The sequence below is a fragment of the Lissotriton vulgaris genome, chromosome 3_1 (genome assembly GCF_964263255.1).
Source record: "Lissotriton vulgaris chromosome 3_1, aLisVul1.2, whole genome shotgun sequence".
NCBI lineage: Eukaryota > Metazoa > Chordata > Amphibia > Caudata > Salamandridae > Lissotriton > Lissotriton vulgaris.
In genome coordinates this window covers 1,892,918,384-1,892,941,443 of record NC_141689.1, presented here as the reverse complement: position 1 = coordinate 1,892,941,443, position 23,060 = coordinate 1,892,918,384, and the positions used below count along the sequence as shown (strand labels likewise).

Below are 23,060 nucleotides of genomic sequence, written 5' to 3'. Positions count from 1 at the left end.
AACTTCAGCATGGACTTCGGCGAAAATCCGCAAGGGTTTAAGGAGCGTTCTGAACATGAAGCAAAAGAAGCCCAGTGGTAATCGTTAGAATGATATGGAAATAGAGCCTGGAATTCTTCAAGAGAAACTGCCGAACTGTCCCTTTCTCTCAACTGCCAAGCCAACGGAACATTGACATGCCACTTGTTGAGGAAAAGGACTCTGGAGTTGGCAAGGATTCTGAGGAAATATCCACTCTGGAGACACAGACATTTCCTCAGCAGAGGAAACCATCCAATGTAAGGCCAAACATGGCTATCGGGGTTAGAACGTATTTCTCCCTTAGCAGACACACCAACAACCTGAGGATAACTGAGAAAGAGTGAAGGCATATAGTAAGTAGGGAGTCAAGGGAAGGTCAGAGCATTCATGGCAAATGTCTCCACTTCAGGAACCTGAGAGAGTAATCAAGATAAGAGAGCACTTCTGGCGCTGCCAAAGAGGTTCGCTACTGGGATTACACATTTTCTGTATACCTCAAGAAAAAAAGTGTTCTGCTTCTGTACTGTCCACTCGGATGCTGATAAGGCTAAAAAATGAGTTTCTGCACACGTGTAAGTCTGTACAGCTAGGAAGGGCTGATCCCAAGAACCTTCTTGTGCTCAACTGTGTGTTGATATAAGTCTTTGGTACTGTTTGGTTGGCTTTGACTAGGACCAATCAACCCTTTAAAACAGGGGTAAACCAGAGGAGGACCCTGACTACGGCAGCCATATCTTCCAATTGGATGAGTGGGTTCTGATAGAAGGCACAGATCCTGAGCAGCCAGAGAACCAAAGCCCCTTATCCCTTCCTGTTGAAATCTTTTGTAACCATTGTTGGCGCTGGGAGGAAAAGAGAATTGCAGGACATAGCCACCATTTTAGATCAGCCCTCTTGTTGTTGGTGACTAGAATCAGGATGTTGGCACCCTAGCAAGATGGGGATGATTGCTAGTGGAAATGACAGCCCAGTAGAGCCAAGTACAGATGACCCCAATGCATGAACCAATCAAACATTTACACCCAGTCAACAGATCTGATGGATTAAACCCAGATCTGTTGACTGGGTATGAGTGTTTGATTGGTTCAGGTGCTCCGTCCATCACCACCCCCTTTTGTACCGCTTTGTTTGCCATAAGTTGGCAGGGTATGCTCAGACATGAGTCCCTTGCTCACTTTGCCACTGGATTCAAGCAAGCCTGGCTGAAGACGGCTGTAATGCCAGAAACCGGTCCTAGGAAGCTTGTTTCCGGTCCAGGGAAGGCATGGCTTGGCAGTTCGGGCTGGACTGTTCCCTGAGGCACAGGGTCAGACTGATTTGCATATGGCCATGTCTGAACTGGGGTGGCAGAGTGGGCTAAAGAAAGGTGATGGATTAAACCCAGATCTGTTGACTGGGTGTGAGTGTTTGATTGGTTCAGATGCTCCGTCCATCACCACCGCCTTTTGTACCGTCATGTCTACATGCAGCCTTACTTTGCCAGGATGTATGGACTTCTGTGTGACAATGATTAGTGACACCAACTGTGTGGGGCCTTCAACCTTCTCTATGATATCTATGTTTTCTAGTTTCTTTAAGTCTGCCTCTACTTTTGGCCTGAGAAGAAAAGAAATCCGTCAGTGTCGAAGAGCGACCAGCTGGACTGGCCAGTCGATGAGAACTATTGTCTTATCTTTAGGCATACAAAGCCTTGGAACAGGTTGTGATACTTAGACAGGATATCTTCAATGCTTGATGCATGAACTTGGAGTGCAAATTGCACCAAGCTCAGTTCCTCTGTTGTCTGGCAGCTCAGACAAATACAGCAGTGGTAGTCACCTGACATCCTTGCCGGATGTTTGCTGTGAATTTTCCCTCTATCTGCATTAGCTGCATCTGCCCATAGGGAAATACTTGGACCTTTGCAGGGGTGAAGCTCAGTCACAGAGCCAGTTGGTTGTACAGCTCTTTGGACAATGAGAATCATCAGTCAGATGTTTTCAAGATTTGCATGGCACATCAGTGGCCCTTGTATTGCAGAGGCTCTGTCTTATGGCAAACATAAAGTGTACAGCACCTTTAAATGTTTTGTGGTCCATGTCGTCTGCTTTATCCCCTACCTTCTCCCGGTGTTCAGTGAATGCCTGCACCAGTTTTGTTGGCTTTGTTTGCACTGTGCGTTTCAATCGACAGGCCTTTGCAAAGTGACTAGGTTCGCGCAGGCTTTTCCTTGTGAAGGCCAGTCACTTGGACGATGGGCTGAGCTACTGTAATACCTGCAGGGTACTCGTGGGGTCTGACATTGCTTGGTTTTGATGGTCGGACAGACTAGGGAGACAAGACTCAAAGGCTTAGCTATGACTTACTTATGCAACACTGCTTCCATGTTGGATGCATGGGCTTTCGACAGCTCCTCCACACGGCCCAGTATTTGTATGTCATTGAGGGTCTTCCTGGCTTTTTGGAGCATTTGCTCCATTAGTTTGTTTGAAAATCACCCTTGGGTGGTTTGGGCGCGTATTTCTTCACATTTGTTTGTGAATTTGCACTTGCCTGCTAGTTCCTTGAGTCTTGCATAGAAAGTATCAAGAGACTCATCTGACTCCTGTCAGGCTTGGCAATGAAGGAATCTTTCGTAATAGAGGTTTGTCATAGGCTCCAAATGAGTGTTGAGAACCCGGATCATTGTAGCATTTGTGGGGACTTGGGGCCCGATGTAGGTAGGCCGTTACCGATCGGTAACGGCCGAAAATACCGATTTTCGGCCCTTACCGATCAGTATCCAGCCATCTAGATGTAGGGCGATGAAAATCGTCCAAATCGGTATATATACCGATTCGGAATAGTTACCGAATCGGAAATAATCCGATTCGGAAATACCCCGAATCGGTAAAAGAACGAATCGGTAACATACCGATTCGATAAAAATACCGATTCGGTACATGTACCGAATCGGTCGTGACACCGATTCGGTAAAAATACCGAATCGGTCCATGTATCGAATCGGTAGAGACACCGAATCGGAAATTATTCCGAATCGGATAATCTACCGAATCGGTAGAGTTACCGAATCGGTAAATTACCGATTCGGACAGGGCAAAACTCTGATTGAGATGTAGGGAAGCATAGAAATACCGATTCTGCCTCAAATTCGGTATTTCAAAATCGGTATTTACCATGGATTACAATCAGGTGGTAACCAACTGCAACCTATAAAAATAGACCCAAAATGCATTGCAACTTGCAGGATGGCGGCATTTTATGTCATTGCAAGGCGGCTACGGCTACAGCAGGAAGGATAGAGGGAATGGCAAAGAGAGGAACAGGTCTACAGACAGAGGATCACCCTGTTCATGCTCACAGAGGCAGAGATCCTACAGAGGTACAGGCTGGACTCAGACACCATTCTGGAGCTCATCAGGGACCTCAAACCACTGTTGGACCACCCCACCCCAAGGGCACACGCCATCCCAGTGCACGTGCAGGTGCTATGCAGCCTACACCTGCTTGCGTCTGGCAGCTATCAAAGTGGAGTAGCTGCGGTAGGAGGGGTGACCCAGAGCAGCCTGTCAAGGTTTTTCCACAAATTCCTTGACGCCATGATACAGAGGATGGACCAATACATATCTTTCCCTGCAACCCATGCGGAACTGGTACAAACAAAAGCAGACTTTTACCAGATGGCACAATTTCCCCAAATCATCGGCTGTATAGATGCACGCACATTCCGATTTGCCCCCCTGCTGACACAGAATACATATACCGCAATAGGAAGTCTACGCACACCATCAATGTGCAGGTGATCTGCAATGCGAAGTGCACCATCACAGACCTGGTAGCAAAATTCCCAGGGAGTACCCACGACTCCTACATTTTTCAACAGAGCGGCATCTATGCACGGCTGACGGCTGGCGAATTTGGTGAAGGATACCTCCTAGGTGAGACACATCATCAGACCCCCATAACACAAAGTAGCTAAGTAAAATACATGTATGCATGTGAGTAATGTTACCCCTTTTCCTTCTAGGCGACAGTGCATATGCCCTCCGCTCATTCATACTCACCCCCTACCTCAACCCCTCTACACCCAGCCAAAGGAGGTATAACCGGGCCCACAAAAGCACAAGGAATGTAGTTGAACGGACCTTTGGCATCTGGAAAAGCAGATTCAGATGCTTGCACAAGAGTGGAGGAGCAAGGCAGTATACCCCCATCACCTGCTGCAAGATCATAGCTGTCTGTGCAATGTTGCACAACCTTGCGGTGAAGAAGGGCACTGAGGTGGAGTTGTCAGACTACGAGGACCATGACGACGACGTTACTGTGCCACAAACACAACCTGCTGGGGTGTCTACGCCAAGTGATGGCAGATACAGACGTGAGGAGATTACAGAAAACTATTTCTGAGTGAGTACAGATGCACAGACAGGTCAATGGATGTTAGAAAAATAAATTTTTAATAATGTTGCAACAACGTTACTGCACTGATATGCAACAAAAGAAAAGGTAAACAATATGTGGGTAAATGTCAATTGTCCGGGTTGCCTCACCCGCCCTGGCAGTCTTATTTCTTGCTGCGCTTAGCAGCCCCACTAGGATATGGCTCATCCCCTTCTGTATGTCCAGCAGCCTCAGCTGAGCGCCTGCTGCTCCGGCGCGGCTCAGACACTGCGCTGGCCGGGCTGCTGCGGCTGCTGCTGTCCCCAGCCTCGCCCAGGTCCAGGGCTGGATTAACAACTGTGTTCGATATGATAAGTGCCTCCATGGCGGTGGTAATGCGGGCCATGCCCCTAGTCAGCTCTGCCGTGTTCTGGGTTAGGCTGGCCTCCATGTTTGCCCCACGTTGGCATAGCTGGGCGGTTGCAGCAGCAAGGCGGTTGATAGCCCTATTCTGCACGCGGGCATCCCTGCGGCGACAGTGCTCGTGTTCATCCATTTTATTGCAGAGCTGGGTGATGGCAGTGGTCATTCGCCTAAGACCTGTTGCAATGTCCTTGCTGCTCTCAACAAATGTCTTGAATCCCTGTGCCATCTCCCCCATCTGCAGGTTGTGCACCCGCAACTGGCGCTGGCAGGCCAAGATTGATTTTACCTGCATCCTCTGGATTCTGACCATACTGCCCTCCAGCCCTTGGAACACGCTGCCCTCCCGTGCTGGAAGAGCACTGCTGGATGTATGTGGCCTCCGGGGATTGCTGCTGCCCTGCTGTGTGGGCTGGGGTGCCACAGGTGTTACAGGGTTGTCTGCTGGAGCCTGGCCCGCTGCTCCCTCCATGAGGTTTAATGGAGCAACAATTATCCTCCTGGCAGGAGATGTGGCAGGTGCAGGGTCGCTCTGTGGTGGTGAGTTCTCCGGGGAGAACTGCAATGGGGGCGTTAGAGACAGTCGGGGGGAGTGTGGAAATGTGAGGGTATGTCCAGTGTCTTCCTCATTGCCCAGGGTACTGCTGTTCTCCTCCTCCTCCTCCTGTGCTGGTACACTGGTGCTTGGCCCTGCCACCGCACTGGCTGATGGTGCTGGAGCTGGTGCTTGAGTAGCTGCTGCTCCCCCGCCTGATGGTGCCCCTAGGTATAAAGAAGCATTTGTGAACTGAGTGCTAATGTATTCCAGTCACTACTATTAAAGCATTGCACATCTCATTTCAAATACTTTGATTCAGTTTTACAGTTCATTTTATTATGCTTCTGCAGTGGCATTTTTGGCTACTTTTGCTGACTACATTTACCATGATGCATTGCTCATGTCTGTTGCTAGCAGTACGGGGCTGGGGTTTGGCTGTGCATTGGGTCTAAAGGGGAGGTGTCTGGTAGGGTGTGTCAAGATGCGCATGCTTCTTACCTTTAGCTGTAGCTCTGGATGAGCTATCCAGGTCCCCAACTCCCACCACACTCTCCCTCTCAATGGTAGTCGCCACAAGTTCCTCCAGGTCAGTGAGGGGTGGCGCCGGGTTCCTGCCTCCACCAGTAAGTCCTGCCTGCTTCTGCAGCTCTGCCAGTTTCCTCTTTGTGAGGCTGCGGATGTCGTAAAACCTCTTCTTGAGGTCGTCCAGGCTCCTGGGGGTGACACCAACAGCGTTTACTCTTTCCCCTATTTCACTCCACAGCTTCCTCTTAGTGCTCTCTGGGACAGTGAGGGACAGCCTCCCAAACAGCTGCCTGTGTACCCTCACCACCTCCTCCACCAACACTTGCAGCTCCATGGTGCTGAATTTGGCCTTCTGCTTGCGCTCTGCCTTCTGGCTCTCAGAGCTGCTTGCCATGTTTCACAGAGATCTGGGATACTGCTACCACTGCTGCTCACTGTGGATGCTCAGCTCAGGCTGCCTCTCCAGAAAGTTCTAATGAGTTGCACCTGCCTGGGTAGCCACTCCCTGCTAGGGTGGGGGAGGGTGGTTCCACCTCATTGGCTGATGTCTTTAGTTTCAGTTTTACTTGCTCGCCGAATCGGCATTTACCGATTCGGTATTTACCGATTCGGCTAATACCGAATCGGCTACTACCGAATCGGTAAATATCGAATCGGTATTTACAATGCGTTCCTATGGGCCTTTTGGCCCATGGGGGTGTATTGCTATTACCGATTCGGTATTTGCCGAATCGGTATTCGCCGATTCGGTAAATACCGATTCGGTACTTGCCGATTCGGTACGTATCGAATCACAATACCGATTACTACCGAATCGGTAATTTTCCGATTTTTTTTATCTACATATCATTTTCCGATTTCAAAATACCGATTCGGTACGATTCGGTATTTTGAAATCGGTAAATGCGTTTTACCTACATCGGGGCCTTGGTCTCTGGAATGTCCAGGATTACCTAGATATATCTGCCCCTGAAAGGTGTAACAGCAATGCTTTCTTGCGTTCTTTCTCCACCTATGTGGCAGCAAAGAAAAGATTCAGGACTTTATTAACAAAGGTAAACTCACACTTTAGGTGTAAGGTTACTATTCTTTTGCTAGTCACAAACTATGAGTGTAGTTTCACATATAGTATTTGTATGACTGCAAAGAACTCAACTCATATAATATAGAACAGCATCTACAGTCATACAGCTAATACACGTAAAACTACACTTGTGGGTCCTGATTCACAAAGATAAACCTACACTTTTGTGTAAGTTTACGTTTGTTTCGGAATTCACAAACTCAAATTTAATAGTACGTTTATGGCTCTGGAGGCTCTGCAGTCAGGGCGAGAGCTCCACACACAAAAAGATAGACATGTCATATCTTTTTATGTGCAGATTTCTCTGCCCCAGCTGGGTAGTCTCTGAGTAGGTAGTCTCTAGGTACAAAGTTTTTGCACTGCGTTGTGTCACCTGAAGAAAGCAGAACTGCGCCATATCTGCAAAGTAATGGGGCAGTTCTGTTCTCTCTATGTACTGGCTCTCTTTGGGCTGCCTAGTGTGAATGCAGGCATTTTTGTGCCATTGGTCAGGATAGTTTCTGTGCAGCACCGGGGTACCTTCTTGCACAAAAGCTATCTTTGAACGTTTTTTCCCTGTATGTACTGCAAAATGCAGCACACATCCAAAGGGAAATAACGAGGAGAAACAAAGATATTTCTCCTCGATTTATCAGAAATATGGGTTTGCATCAACATCCATGGGTAGGCTACTGCATGGGAACGCTCTTGTACTAGCAATGGAATGCCTACCTGACGCAAAGTAACGCATGGCAGTACAATGTGCTGCGTTGCATTACTTTTTCATCAGGCTATGTTAAAAAGAGATGCAGCTCAGACACTAAGGCCCTGATTCTGATGTCGGACAAACCAGAGTCCGTCCGACATCAGTTTGGAACTGTAACCTCCTGTCGTCGGTTACAGCCCAGGAATTTGGATGCGACCGAACCCTGTTTGGTTGCATGCCTATTCTTTACAATGGGAGCATGCATTCCGAATGGAATGCATACTCTTATTGTAAAGAGCAGAGGTGTAGTTCATCTCTGCACCCGGTGACAGGCACCTTGAGGTGCCCACCTGTTGATCCCTGCACCCGGTGGCAGGCACCTTGAGGTGCCTGCCACCGGGTGCAGGGATCAATAGGGGGGCAGGCCGCCATTCGGAGCCTTGCACCCATGGAGGCCCTGCTGGGGGCCCCCAAAGGACAGTTTTCCAATGCCTTTCCGTTTTGGAAAGGCCAGCACAGAAAGGCAGTGGGAAGCTACCATCGTAATCCCTCGGCCGGAAAGACAGCTGAGGGAATACTAAAGGCCTTCTGAATGGCGGACAGGCTCTCCGAGCCAGTCGTAAGCTATTCGGAACTCCTGTTTGTAATGATTTCCGATCGACTCCATCAAAATGGGTCGGTCGGCAATTATTACAAACAGGAGATTACGATGCAGTGAGAATGGCTTCGACCGACGGTTGGAGCCATGTCTTACAGCATCGTAATTGAGTACTAAATCTTTGTAAGTCCGGGTCTAGCTATATTTAAGTTTGTGATCTAAAAATGAACACGGTAAAACTTTAGTTAAATCAGGGTTACCTGAAAAACAGACACAGATCTAGCAGACCCGACTCAAGGCCCCCAGATCCAAATACTAAGCCAAGAATGTATTTATTTAGGGGTTGTCACACCCCAAACACACCCATTGAAACTACGCCCCTATTTCCAAAGCCCATAAATTTCCCACATTTTAGTGAGTATGTCATGACAACTGCATTTTTTCTACCGTGGTAATATATTCTGTGTGTTATGTTCCATGTAGGTTTTTTCAGCACACAGTTACAACCTGTGGTAACTTGATTCGAAATGATAAAAAAACAGAAGGAGGGGAAAAGAACGAAAAAAGGATTGACTACCATTTGGTGACATGCAGAAGTCAAACTTAAAAACAATGTTTAATAATTCCGAAATTTCCTTCCTGCCCGCTGGAGCACAACTGGAGCGTGGGGTTGTCTGAAGGCACTACTTTTGGGATGGCATCACCATGGAAATGCTCCTGTGTTGAGGTGTCTGCCCAAACCTTTAATACAATGTTTATTACATGCATTGTGAGGCAGCTGGAACTAGTTATGAAGTCTAAGATCCAGGGCTACAACTTACTAACTGGACCACAACTTGTGCAGAATATGCTGATGGGGTCTTTCTATGTCATGGCCTCTGCCCAGACTAAGGAATTGCCCAGCTTCACTACTGGATTTATTGAAAGATAAGACCATAATGTAAGCATACTGTGAAGTCTTTTATTTGGGCCCTAGGGTAATCAGGGATCCCCAGATAGTGCCTGAGTGGATACTTAAATTATACATTGGTTCTCCAGTGCCTAAGACACGGTTTTATTCCTATTGAATGACCACGTAACTCTGGGTCTACCCTTGAATCTCCCATGGTAATGGTAGTGAGCACTAAAGGTTTACTCTAGGAGGTGGTAAAGGGATTGGATCTCAGATAAAGAATGGCACAAGTGATCGGTGAACAGCCATGACAACGCGGGGATTACCCCGCACTACCATTACAATAGATGAATTACAACGAAAGTCGTTACAACGACTTTGGCTGGAGGGCGCTCTTGGATAGGGAATAGTTTAATTTTCTATCCAACTCCTTCCCTACTGTCAACGTGGGCTGGAGTTGGAATAGAAAATTAAACTATTCCACTATCCAGCACCCTCCAGCGAAAGTCGTTGTAAAGACTTTTGTTGTAATTCCTGCGTTGTAATGGCACGTATGGTAATACCACACGTTGTCATGTCATACAACCAAGTGATCATACTCGATTATCTAAATGTCCGGTTAGAGCTTTCAATTAAAAAAAATCTGGGACCCTGTTTTGAAGGAGGATGGTATGAGATTGAACCCCACAATGTGCTTTGCAAGTAATGGTCCTCCTAAATGTCTTCTCGTGTGTTAGCCCTTTCAAAGTGTCCTATGAAGTGATAATGTAAAGTTATCTACCTTAGCATGCTAGTGAGGAGAGAGCAAGAAGGCATATTCAGGGTCTGTGTGCAAAACAGGGTACAGTTCAACCTTAACCCATGGAAGAGTAAAGGGTCCAAGACGATGTGTTTAGAGCTAAAGAAAGAAAATGGAGAGATATGGGCACAGATGAGAAAATGGATGCTGAAGGCCCAAGAGAAAAATGGCAGTAGAAAATCTGAATGACTGAAAAGGAGGAAAGACTGAATGGGGAATTAGAAGGTGGGGGGTGTGGATGGAGCAAAAGAAAGAAGAGACAGGCTGCATGTAAAAGAACAAAAGGACCGAATTATAGGTTGGTAGATGGGTACTCCATCACAAATGTAACAGATATCCTGCTGCTTAAAGCTTAAGGCGCATAAGGTGAACAGGCACTCCATCATGTCTGTGAGAGAGTACCCGTCTTTTAAACTCCAGATCAGAAACACACAGGCTGTATGTGAGGAAAGAGAGAAGTGAGAGGTGAAAACAGGGAGAAGGGCTGAGTGAAATAAAGGATTTGGGAAGGCATGAGGACTTAGAAGCAAAGCAGACAAGGTATGTGAGAACAAGGGAGAGGAGGAAAGGGTAGGAAATAAAGGAAAGTGTTAAAGGGAGAAAAATGGACAGCAGAAAATACAGTAACAGTTTGGACGAGAAGAAGGGAGTGTGATGAGGTGCGTGTCGAAAAAGATAGAATGGTTTAGAAGAAAAAAAAGCATAAATAACTGAGGGAAAGAGATGAACAGAAGAGTGAAGAATGAGGCTGAGGGGGAGACTTTAGGAGAGGTGAAGAAATGAAAAGATCTAAGAGGAGAGGTTGAAAGACCGACTGGACTGTTTTGCCACATATTTTGTCAAAATTGAGGGGCCCTTTCCTTCTAAGCACTGGCTCATGAAACGTCGTGATCCACAAATACAAAACACTTTTTTGGGGTGCCTTGGTACATTTTCCATGTCAAGTCTCTCCTCAGTAATGCTGAAGGGCATCTGAGAAAATGCAGATGAAATCTTCTTTTTCGTCATCTTAAATACCCAAGATTTCATCTTTTTTCTTGGGGGCTTTCCTTAACTAATGTACGGTATCTTGAAATGATTGCTTGCAAGTACTAGTGGAAAGTAGATCTGCTCTGTACAGAGCAGGCCACTTCACACTCCCATGGGCGGTCTCTAGCGACAAACAGGTTAAATATTAGCGGTGTACTACTGCAGTGTTGCACTCCAAGTGGGAGAGGAAACGGCTCACAGCCACAGGCCACACCACAAAAAGAACTTGTTTGGACAGTGGTGTTAGAGGGCTGCTCACTGCAGCGTCTGCAGGTCAAATCTATGGACTAGCAGCAATAGAGTCCTTCATGGTTTAATAGCCCCATGCAAAGTACACATTGATGTCAGCAAATAAACGTTCTGGATGGATTAAGCATCAAACAGGCAGCAGTTATTCAATAACCAACACCACACAAGGACACTAAAAATGTTAAAATAAACTGAGTTACAGGAACGAGGATAAGTAAATTGGGTGTTAGCTTGCAGCACTGGCCAGCACATCCACTCGCCACGAACTATGTTGGTGATCACTGCTGAGAGGGAAGGCTAGTTAGCCCCCACATTACAACTCAACTTCTAAATATGGTGGAAATGGCTGCGAGTCATGGCATTTCCAGCCCAGCCCTTTCAGATGCATTGATTGGCAGGCTCAGATCATTTCATAATCAGAGCAAAGCCGTCCAATGGCAGACTTGCTGGAAAGCATGCCAGAAAAGGGAAACTTGGTATTACCATTACTTGCAGTGACTTTTGGAATCTTTTCCTGGAGTTCTCGAGGATAACAATAGTAAATACTGTCTATGATGGTAGTAATATACTGCCAGGCGGAGCAGTCTTAGTTCCGGAATTAAACAGATGTGCAGTTTTACTGGCATGGTATATAATAGCAGGACAAAACGGATCCCTAACAGATTCCAAGCATGAAGTGGGGGTAACAACAGCACAGTGCAGTCTGTCTTGGGCTAAACCCCACACTGCGCCGACGGTCAGTCTGATGCTCGTGTGAACTTTTTGTAGGAGCGAACGAAGGTGAGCAAGATTTGACTTTCGGGGTTTTATTATTAATTCTGATTTTCTGCAGAATAAAGGGTTACAACTGATAATATTATTAGTGGAAAAGAAAAGAAATAAGAAGGGAAAAATGTTTGAACTGCAGTTGAAATATCAGTTAAAAATGTAGATTCCGAAAACACAGGAGGCATACGAACATAGAAGTACACAAATATGGAGACTAGTTGGATACAGGCCACAGATGATCTTTTAGCATTGGAACATTTCTGCTGGCCCTCGCTTGCAGGCTTTCTCCGCCCACGCGCCCGCAGGGCACGCAGAGGCAAGCCGCCCCGCCAAGCCATTGCATACTTTCCCGAGCAGGTCACAAAGAGTCAGGCTGGACCAGGGATACCAGTGGGCAGGGAGCCACTGGCGCCTGTAGTACGGACTGTCCTCCAGCAGTCATAAGATAAGACTGGGTGAAGGCAACAAGGCAGCTGTGGTAGCGAGTTTGACCAAATACAACAAGAAAACATCGGCAGTGCATACCACCGTCCCCAAGCAACACGCCGACTGGAAAGATCGAACATTGCGTAGACCAACGACTGTTAGCCACAATGTCCATGCAGCAGAGCCTTTGGAAGTTGGATCCGTTTGCACACTTTGTATAGCTTCCAAAAATCACTGGTGGGCTGCAGGAATGTAAACACATTGTCGCTGTTATCTTCAACGACCCTGGGTACCACAAGGACGGTACACTCTTTATTCTCAGGAGTTCATTGTTGGCAGACTAAAACTCCGCCCTTCCTTTCTAGGTCGTGCCTCTCGGATATGAGAAAAATATGACTTTGCAGCCTCTGAAGGTTACGTCTTTCAGTTTAAAGGCGGCCCTTGTCACCAATTCTTGCTGTCTGGAATAACCCTGCCAGCACTAGGAAATCTTTTGACACACCCTCTCCTGCAGATGCAGGATATCCTGTGACTCTCTAGAGGTAATTGTAAAATCGATTAAATATTCAGGAACACAGGAGACTCAGATATGAGAAGGTAGGGTTTATTTTTTGAGATAGAGCGAGAGGACCCCAGCCACAGCTGTTAGTCTTGACTCTCCTTCTCTCACTCCTCGCAGGGAGCTCGCCTCGGAACCTTCGCCACTGTGACATTCTACAGCATGTCACAGGGGTGTCAACCAATGTGAAACCAGAGGAGGGGGTGAGTGGCAAGGTCAGGGTTCCCCCTAAGGCAGAGGATACCACACATCCCCCTCCTTTACATAACCAAGAACAATTGAACACAATATGAAGAGAATGCACAAGAATGATTATTTAGTGACATAATGCTCCAAATATCTTGGGTGGCCAACCATCCTATGGCTTGTCCTGGGGAAAGGGTTGGCCTGTCCTGAACACACCGGCTCGGGCGGGTCGCCCATTCTCTGGGGTTCACTCCCACCCCTTGGTGTGTTGTCGCTGTCCACCGTGGGAGCAGTGTACCTTACCACCCTCCCCAAATTCCAAATCTTCCCCTCTTGTGTCTTGACAGCATTCTTAAAAACCTTTACAACCTTGGTGGGTCTGGTGAACTCAGACCAATTTGCTCTGCTAGTGGGTGCTTTAATTTTGACCAGATCTCCCACTTGCAACCTCACGTCTTTGAAGATATGTAGCCTATCAGACCTGGTCTTCCTATCGCTCATGGCTTTGTGTTCTCTGTCTCGCCACTGTGACTCTTTAGAGTGGCCTGTCCAACCTTTGTATCACTCCATCCACCCTGGTACCAGCCTTGTGTTGGGTTTTCGGTCTCGAAGAAGCTCAAATGGCGTGATGCCTGTGGTTTGATGAGGGGGTCAGTCTGTAGGCTTCCAGAAGTTTCACAACCTCATCCTTCCAACTCAGCCCACTAGCCCTCGCTAGTTGGATCCCCTCCTTGATGGTCTTGTTGAATCGTTCGACCATCCCATTAGTCTCTGGGTGATACAGCGCACACCACTTGTGTACAAACCCATTACTCTCTAGGAAATCTCTAATTTCTTTAGAGCTGATTTGCACCCCATTGTCCGGCAACAAGCTACTTGGCAAACCTTCCCTGAACAACACCTCTTGTAGAAAGTCTGTGACAACCCTTGTGGTGATCTCAGACACAAATTTCACCTCTGGCCACCTGGAGTATAGATCTATGAGCACCAGGATATAAGATGTACGATGTTCTCCAGTCAATGGGCCCACAATGTCCAAAGCTGCATCCATCTATGGACCCACAGGGAGTGGCCTAGACTGCATGGGAGGTTTGTGCTGTTTTAGACACGTGGTCACTGGCGAAGCATGGTACACAGTCTCTTATTTTCCTCTCGATTTCGATATCCATGTTGGGCCAGCATTAGTCTAGCCGCAACCTTTGTTTGGTTTTGGTAACTTCCAAATGCCCCTTATGAGCCAGATTGACTAAACACTCTCTCAAGGTCTCGGGAGGGACCAGCATTGTACCCCTGAACAGTCAATCATCAGTGAATGATAGTTCGTTTCTGACCATCCAGAATGATCTTAGTGTCTCTTCTTGCTTATCTTGGTCCTTCCAACCTTCCAACCTTCCTTCGTCCTCTCACAAACTTCTTGTAGGAGCACTTCAGCTCTGAGAACTTCCTTCCAGCTTCTTTCTTCGATGGCTGCTTTAGTGATGATGCACACATTCTCCGCCTGCATCTCTTTATCATTCTCATAATCCTCCTCCCAACGATTGCTTCCTCCCGCGCCTCACTCACCAGGCGAGAGAGATAGTCAGCTGCCAGGTTCCTTAGTCCGGGTATGTATTCCACCTCAAACGTGTACTCTTGGAGATTCACGCCCCATCGTCTGATCCTGCTTGAAATGGAGTCTAGCCCTTTCTTGCTGAAGTCTTTGACCAGGGGCTTATGATCTGTCCTCAGGTTAAACTTCATTCCTCACACAAAATCTCTGAATTTGCCTATCGCCCAATGCGCCGCTAGCGCTTCTTTCTCGATTACCGAGTAATTGAGCACAGCTTTGTGTAGCAAGCACGATAATAATAATAATAATACAGAAATTTATTGAGCGCGAACAGCTACCTCTGGGGAGGTGTCCCGGCGCTAGCGAGTCCCACAACACGAGTAAGTAGTCAGGAAGGGGGGCAGGATTATTGCGTAAAAAGCCAGGTTTTTAGGAGTTTCCTAAAACTTGCTTCTGACGTAGCGGATTGGATGGCAGGAGGCAGGGTATTCCAAAGTTTCGCCGTGCCGGCCGAGAAGGATCTGCCTCCAAGTCTCGCTTTCCTTATGTGCGGTACAGTTAGCTTGAGTAGGGAGTTTGAGCGTAGCTCACGTTTTTGGTGGTAGCGAGGAAGTCGGAGTTTCAGATAATTTGGACATGTGCCTTTTAGCGCTCTGAAAGCCAGGGTTAGCACTTTGAACTTAATTCTGCTTGCCACTGGTAGCCAGTGCAGCTCGTGCAGATGCGGAGAGATATGCTGCCTAAAAGGGACCCGTTTTATTAATCTCGCAGCCGCATTCTGCACGATTTGTAAGCGTTGCACCGCATATTTAGGCAGACCAAGATAGAGGCCATTAGAGTAATCGAGTCGAGAGGTGATTGTTGCGTGAACAACCGTTTTCCGGCACTCGAGTGGTAGCAAAGGCAGAAATTTCCGCAAATTTTTGAGTTTATGCAGGCAGCCCGTGGTGAGCTGTTGTATATGCGGCAAGAAAGACAACTTCTCATCCCATTTTACTCCTAGATTTTTTGCATGGGGGCTGGGAGATGGGGCAGGGCCCATTTCCGTTGGCCACCACAGATCCGGAGGGGGATGTTTGGGGTTACCAAAGAATAGCACCTCCGTTTTGCTCGCGTTCATTTTAAGTTTGTTTGTGTTCATCCACTTGGCCACGTCTTGCAGACAGCCCCTGATTTTGCTAAATGCTGCCTCGGACGTGTCTGTGTATGGGAAGACTAATTGCGTGTCGTCCGCGTAGGATATTGCCTTGACCCCCCATTTGGCAATCAAGGTGAAGAGTGGGGCCAAGTATACATTAAACAGCAGGGGGCTGAGTGCCGACCCTTGTGGGACGCCACACCAGAGATTTTTTGGTCCAGAAGAGAAGGGGCCCAAGGCCACTTTCTGGGAGCGATTAGTGAGGTAGGAGAGTAGCCAGTTGAGAGCTTTGTCTCCAATACCTATGTCCTTAAGTCGGGTCAGCAATCTGCTGTGATCTACAGTATCAAAAGCAGCTGATAGATCCAGGAGCACCAGCATAGCTGATGCCCCTGAATCTAAGGACCACCTGATAGACTCGGCAACCTCAATGAGGGCCGTCTCGGTGCTGAAGCCGGCCCTAAAGCCCGACTGAGTTTCATGTAGGGCGCCGCTGTCTTCAATAAATTTGTTAAGCTGCCGCTGGATTATTTTTTCAAGCATTTTGCCGGGGGCTGCAAGGAGAGAGATGGGTCGGAGATTGTTCAGATCATCCGGTGCGCCTTGGGTTTTTTTTTTCAGCGGGAGAAGTGTGGCCTGTTTCCAACAGTCCGGAAACGTGCCCGTAGCAATGGACGTGTTCCATATGTGTAGGAGGGGAACTGCAATTGCTTCCGACATTAGTTTCCACAGTTTAGGTGGGCAGGGATCGTCCGGGCCTCCCGATTTACATTTTTGTAATTCTTTTACTGCTTCAGAGAGGGTAATAGGCTGAAATTGATTTAAAGGGGTAATAAGGCACTCAGAGACTCTTAGCTCATCCATTAATGTCGGCTCAGGGTCCGTAAAAGTGTCATAGACTTTTAAAATTTTGGTATCAAAGAAGTCTGAAATGCTATAGTTTCCTCCCCTCTTTCACCAACCTGCATGAGGACTGCTCCCAATCCTTTCAAACTGGCGTCGGTGGTCAGTACGGTCTTCCTGCCAGGTAAAAAATATTTGAGACTCGGGGCTTCGGCTAGTGTTTTTTTTTGTATCTTCAAACTCCTTCTGGCACTCCCCACTCCACTCGAAAGTCACTCCTTTCCTGAGTAGGTTGCGTATGGCATATGTGTGTCTGGCAAAATTCTGCACAAACTTACTATAAACTCCACCATCCCCATGAATGATTTTATTTCTTCTTTGCTTTTGGGTGGTGCAAGGTTGATAATAGTGTTTTGTAGATCTGCTTTCGGGCAAATGCCCTTCGCCGTCACCTTGTGGCCAACGAACTCTATTTCAGCACAGCCAATCTTGCACGTTTCCTTCTTCAGCGTGATTTTTTGTTCTTTAAATCTTTCCAGAACCTGCCTTATTCTGATCTCATGTTGTTTGCCATCCTCTCCGAAGACCAGCACATCGTCCTGGTAGCAAATGACCCCAGAAATACCCTTAAGGAGGTTGCTCATTATCCTTTGAAAATCTGCAGCAGCAGAGACTAGTCCAAAAGGCTTCCGCTTGAATTTGTATGCCCCCATGGGGGTAATGAATGCTGTGAGTTCTTGCGAGTCAGGGTGGAGCCTGACCTGGTAGTAGGCTGAGGTCAGAGCCAGTGTGATGAATACTTTTGCCCCCTCTAACGTGCTCATCATCTGTGAAATGTTCGGAAGGGGGTACTTGTCGACTATGACTTCCTTGTTTAATGCTCTGAGATCAATGCATAATCGCCCGGACCCATCCCCCTTCTTGGCTGCGACTATTGGTACCAACCACTCAGTGGCCTCTATTGGTTCGATCACCTCCAACCTGCACAACTTCTCCAACTCCTCCTTCACAGCCTCCTGTATGGAAATGGGGAGACTCCTAACCTTGGCTGAAACCGGCTTGGAATTCTCTTTGAGCTTTATTCTGTGGGCATAGTTTCTGAGACATCCTAATTTCTCTGCGAAGACCTCCTTGAACTCTTCCCCTATCCCCACCAGGGTCTTCCCCACCTCCTGTACTAGTATCTGGGGATTCTTGTTAGGATTGAGGTAGATGCCTAGATCTTTTTGGGATTGCCACACCAGTATGTTGTCCCCCTTTTTGGACACATAAATCTTAGCAACCGCTAACCTGTCTTTGTAGCCTACTGTGCCCCAGAAGTAACCCCTCATGTGTATGGGTTGCTCCCCCATAGCCTCCTGGTCGTACATGCATTCTCTACAGCATCAATTTATCTTTTGACACTTTTTCAAACTCTTCTGCAGATATGATCGTCAGTTTGGAACATGAATCAAACATTGCCTTAATTTTTGTTTCTTCCACAGCTATAAAATCCTTGGGATTACTCACTGACTCCCCCTGTACCTGTAACACAATCTCATCACAGACATGGGTGGTACCATCCCTATTCTGTTTCCTGTAATTGGCATTGCTCCTGAAGCATTGTTTGAAGTATCCCCTTCTTCCACACTTGTTGCATGCTGATTTTAGTGCGTGCACTCCCTATCATTCGCCACGTGACCTGGTTTGCCACACCTGTAACAGTTTCCTTTGAAACCCCTATTCCCTTTGACCTCTTTCTGTTCCTTTTTTTGCTCTTTGACTGCGAGTACACTTTCACTCTCCACAGAGACTTCACTCACTTTGACTTTTCCCTCACTATCCTGCTTTATTTCACTCACACACTGCCTCATGTTTTCGACTTGTTCGCCACGATGAGCACCTCCCCAAGCGGCGTATCATCTTTAAGCCACAACTCCTCTCGTACATGCTCAGTCTTACACGTTAAGACAAACTGGTCATGTATCCACTCCTCACAGGCTCCCCCAAACTTGCACATAGCTGACAATTTGCGCAACTTAAAAATGAACTCTTCTACAGTTTCTCCCTCCTTCTGTCCTCTTCGCCCAAAATGATAACGCTCCATAATGGTGCTTATCTTTGGCAAGAAATGAATGTCTAGCTTTTTCAGACTTATCTCATATTCATTCAACCCCCTCGCATCATTGGCATTAAGCTCTGGAAGATGTTCTAATGTATCTTGCCCTTCAGCCCCCAGGTAATGCATCAGCAAAGCTACTTATCTTTCAAGCCCCAAGTTCGGTCCACATACTACCGCGTAATTCTGGAAAACTTTTTTCCATTTATTCCATATGAGAGTAGGTTCCCCTGGAGTGAACAGAAAGAATGGGGGAGGCGTGACATTCTGCATGACGACTGCTAGGTGCTGTGACAATTGACACCGAATGTGGGGGGTGTCCTACGGGTTCTCTCTTGGCAATAAGTCAAACATGCAATGCACCTTGATCTACCTAACTTTCACCTTACAACGATATGACTACAATTATGCAGAGGACAACAATGTATATAGAATTGAATGGAATAGCTAAGAGTTACTTATGATTCACGGAAACAAATAGGGGATAAATAATGCTAGAAATAAGCTAGATAGCGCTGTTCTACAACCAGTCTGTTCCTGTGAGAGGCAGAGCTCCTCTCATGCTCTGCTCGTCGAGTTTTCCAGAGAGTTTCTTTCAGAAGACGATGAAAAGTGTTTTGGACTGCCCGCCTAGACCACAGGCTTACTCTCTCTGAAGTCTGTCCATACGCCGATGTACAGAGACAAAAGAGCTCCTGCAGATGATTCCTCACGTTGTTACATTGCATGCAATTCCCCCGTTGACAACAATCAAGGGGAAGGCTGGGTTAATCAGCGTGGCCAGCAGCTATCCGCACTTCCCTCGCCAGATCCCAACTTTTGTTATTGAGCAAAATTGCCTGCAGAGCTGTGCCAGTCAGCGCAACTGGCAGGAGAACGTGCATTGAGTCAGTTACTTCCTGACGACCTGCAGTCTTCCACGCTTAGCTTACGTCACCCACCTGACCTGGCGACACTCTCCCAGTCACTACACAGCATTTCCACACAGGCCCCACCGCTGGTAGCTGTGCCAGTCAGCACAACCGAAACGGCTTCCTCTTTCGCCGCCCACCGCCGTGAAGAAAAATGCACACATTCTCCTTTGGTACACACTTCCTGGCCACTGAGTGTCCCCTCATATACGGCAAGCCTCAATGAGCCGTCCGCAGGCAAATGTCTTACCGTGAAGTGAGACAAAACCAAGACAGGACTTACAGTGCCGCTTCAAATCTCACCTAACTCTGTTGATGTGCTCCTCTTCACTCCGCCGCACTGCTTCTGCACACGCCTGGTATATCATGGAGGAATTTGTAAAATGTGACTGTAATGTGACCATGTCTCCCAGGCTGAAAATAAAGTCTGGGTCTCCTTCCGACCACATCACCCCTAAACTTTTTTCTATACTTGCACCAGCATTAGTAGAACATCTCACAAACCTTTTCAATAAATCTTTTGCGGATGCCGATTTCCCAATAATATGGAAGGCAGCAAAAATTAGACCCATTCTGAAAAAGCCTACGGCCGACCCGAATATCCTTCTAAAGTATCGGCCCATTTCTCTTCTCCCATATTTTGGGAAAATGCTTGAATCCCTTGCCAACAATCAGCTTGTGAGCCATCTCGAAAATAATGGGTTCCTGGACCCTTCGCAATCGGGCTTTAGGGCTCTACATAGCACATAGACTACATTGGTCGAGGTTGTTGATAACATCAGGCTGGCATTGGATAAACGCCAGTCAACTATCCTCGTCCTGCTCGATCCGTCGGCGGCCTTTGACACCATCTCCCACCGCATTTTAATTCAACGGCTGTGGGAGATTGGTGTCAGAGGAAATGCCCTACTATGGTTTTCCAGCTATCTATCCAATCATACAACAATGGTCCAGATTGGACAAAATGGAGCAGGCGAGAGACCTGTTAAGATGGGCGTTCCGCAGGGTTCTATGTTGATCCCAACGCTTTTTAATGTTTATATGATTCCTTTGGCTAAAGTGATCAGAGCCTACGGCTTTGATGTTCTGTCTTATGCCGACGATACCCAGATCCTAGTCACACTGGGCTTTGATCCTAATGAAACAAAACAACGTTTCAAAAACTGCTTGATTCATGTTGAGGAATGGATGACCACCAACCACCTCCAGTTAAATGACAGCAAATCAGAGATTATGCTCTTCGGCAAAGCAGCTGAATACTGGACAGATGACTGGTGGCCAACCAGCCTAAGTAGCTGTCCAATGCCAAAGGAATCAGTCCGGAATTTGGGCTTCTACATGGATAATAAATTGTCCATGAAAAATCAAATTAACTGCATCATAGGTACCTGTTTCGGACTAATGCGTAGTCTGAGGAAGATCTTCAAGTGGATTCCCGTCCAGGCTCGAAAACCCTTGGTCCAGGGTCTAATCATAAATAGAATGGACTATGAAAATGCGCTCCTGGCATCCATAGATGAACAAGAAACAATGGTCCTTAATTTAATACAATGTTTAAAATAAAATTCATTATAGACAACAATCTGCACTATAAGTAAGCATGTGTCCAGCCGGACACTAATTTAATCAATGTAAAGGTATACAAAAAAATAAAGTGAACAAATTTACAGTGGGATACAATCCTGTATCCAGTACATATAACACATAAAAAACAAAACTAGGGTGAACAATTTGCAGGCAATTTGGAGAAAGGGGAGGCGCTAATGCCAGTACAAGATAGTATAGCTGACCTCATGTAGTATACACAATTCAAGTGAAAAATGATAAAGGTTGTGTCACTACATAAACTGTCGACGGCGTTTCGATCCTACAAACAATAAGGGATCATCATCAGGACTAACAATGAATTGCCTGAATGTGCCAGCCTAATGATTGCTGGGGAGCAAGGATCGGGAGGGCAAATCCGTGGAATGGGATGTCCGGGGGGCACTGAACCTGGTAATTAACAGAAAATTCAGGGCAGGAAGTGATGTGAGATGGTGGCATCAGATAGAGCCTGAATCTGAGAAGGATATCAACCCACTGCTGGATCTAGGGTATGAAGATCTGGCGTGAGGAGGCCTGTAGTGATTTCTAACTGTAGATAACGAGGAAAAAAAAAAACCTGATGTTTCTACAGATCTTTCGGATGTCAGTTAGTACGGACAAGAATTAGACAGTAAACAGAGCTTGTTGGGTCGTCCCTTTACCTTGTTTGAAAAGAAATCTATGCTCAATGGACACACATGAGCGCAATAGTTTAATGCGTTTTTTACTTTTAAGTGGCACATTAAACTATTGCGCTCATGTGTGTCCATTGAGCATAGATTTCTTTTCAAACAAGGTAAAGGGACGACCCAACAAGCTCTGTTTACTGTCTAATTCTTGTCCGTACTAACTGACATCCGAAAGATCTGTAGAAACATCAGGTTTTTTTTTTCCTCGTTATCTACTGTTAGAAATCACTACATCGGTCCGGGAGAATCCACCTTCTGTTGATCCAGCCCCTCTCGCCCCTCGCGATAGGTGAGCGATAGTTTCTATGTACTGTTCAACCTAACAATATGTGATTCTGACACAAATAGACAACACAGGTTTTAATTGTTTACAATGTTCCACCCTCCTTGGAATACACAACTGGATGGGTGCGTTTCTAATTAGTTTTTTTAATTGTCCCCTAGGAGGTTGCCCACCCACAACTTCTTTGTCCTGACGAAGACCCTTTTTGTAAGGAACAGACTCCTACTGTTTATCCGGGTCGAAACGTAGACTACACAATCATCGACCAACTCCGGCCCCAATCGAGACACTAACGGCTCTAACGGAGCTAGGCCTTTGTTCGTTAGTCGTATTTCGGACTCTTTACGAGCCTCGTGGCCTTTGGTTTAAGGGACCACATGTACATAGTCTTCAAATCAAGAATAAGACTTGTCACTGAATGATTCAGACCATTCCTATCCTATCCCTGACACTCCCCTCACTTCACCCCTCCCTGTTGTGAATGTGGGCACGCACATTTATATGAACTTGTTGATAATAATTACATGTATTATGAGTTCTAATCCATTGAATAAGATGTATATGCACTTTTGAATTAAACTCTTTTGCATTCAATAGCTTTGCTTTTTTAATACAAATGAAATAAGTTTGAATTCTTTGTTTTGTGTCTGAGGACCCCTTCCTTCCATTCTAATTACTACCCAGGTCCTTACTGTCTTTAGTGGGTTTAACCCTGTATTCCATAACGTACTTATAGTGCAGATTGTTGTCTATAATACATTTTATTTTAAACATTGTATTAAATTAAGGACCATTGTTTCTTGTTTATACTAATACCCCAG

At 46.6% G+C, this 23,060-nt stretch overlaps 1 protein-coding gene across 1 annotated transcript in view; it reads left to right on the top strand.

Annotated features, from left to right (window-relative positions):
- SPMIP2 (sperm microtubule inner protein 2) overlaps window positions 1-23,060 on the top strand; it is a 354,778-nt gene that overhangs the window by 51,008 nt on the left and 280,710 nt on the right. The gene's annotated exons all lie outside the window — the stretch shown is intronic.